Source organism: Corvus brachyrhynchos, unplaced genomic scaffold, assembly GCF_000691975.1.
Source record: "Corvus brachyrhynchos isolate BGI_N302 unplaced genomic scaffold, ASM69197v1 scaffold139, whole genome shotgun sequence".
In the NCBI taxonomy this organism is placed as follows: Eukaryota; Metazoa; Chordata; class Aves; order Passeriformes; family Corvidae; genus Corvus; species Corvus brachyrhynchos.
The window spans coordinates 249,432-250,402 of record NW_008246062.1 but is presented as its reverse complement, the minus strand read 5'-3'; the positions used below and the strand labels follow the sequence as shown (position 1 = coordinate 250,402).

The following is a 971-nucleotide window of genomic DNA, read 5'->3' as shown; positions in this document are numbered from 1 at the left end:
TTTAATGAAGTTATAATTGTCCATCGGTTTCCTCACTCACAGGGAGCAGAGCAGGCACAGTTATTGCTTTATTTGTTTCCAGTTTTAGGTTTGCAGAGGGAGTTCTCATTTTCTTCTACCGTTGCTTGAGGGGTAGCAGAGGGTCAGCAGTTCAGATGCTGAGTATACTCCTGCTTTCTTAGTGCTCAAGAAAGATATGAGATTATTAATATAAAGCGGGAATGGACTTTACACAGCTCCCTGTGGAGTGAAATGGACCATAGAACATGTAACTTGTCCATTGAACCATCACCCCTGAGGATTATGTCTCTCAGATATTGGGCATTTTAATTTCTTTTAAACAAAGATTGGGTTTCTTTCTCTTTTTTTTTTTTTTTGAGATTTTTTCTGTGTGGATCTGTGATATGTGAACTAGAAGGAAGTCTGTATTACACTGTCACAAAAGCTTGCTTGGCAAATCACTGGAACATTCAACTGCTTGGCAGTTGACAAGGTTTATGGAAAAATTTTGCATGAACATTACTCTGGATTTTGTATTTTCAGTTGGATAATTCACACTTGATTTGGACTTTATTCTTGTGCATGTTAATGAAGCTTCGGGCGAGATGTGGAAGTTTCTCCATATTTTCAATTAGTTGCAAGAATTGACATTTACTTGAAAATAGGTAATGTTGTAAGATAAGCATGCCTATCAGTTAATAAGCCATTCAAAATTGAGAAAAAGACTCCCACTTTTTAACATAGCTGAAACCTCTTTGCACATCAGCAGTGGTGCCCTTGGAAAGTTACATCAGTGATGAGGTTTCCACATCAAAGGTAGAAAGAAGAGTCCAAAGTCAAATACTGGGATAAAAACCTGAGTCTAAGCCAAAATCATGTATGTTTTAGTATAATATCTCACATTGTAGTCATGGGCTAGCAGCTTGCTGTGGAGCTAGGGTGAACAAAGAAGCTTGGCACAAGTGTATTCC

The 971-nt window shown here is 37.9% G+C and overlaps 1 protein-coding gene across 16 annotated transcripts in view; it reads left to right on the top strand.

Annotated features, from left to right (window-relative positions):
- UNC13B (unc-13 homolog B) overlaps positions 1-971 on the top strand; it is a 181,206-nt gene that overhangs the window by 137,972 nt on the left and 42,263 nt on the right. The window lies entirely within an intron of this gene.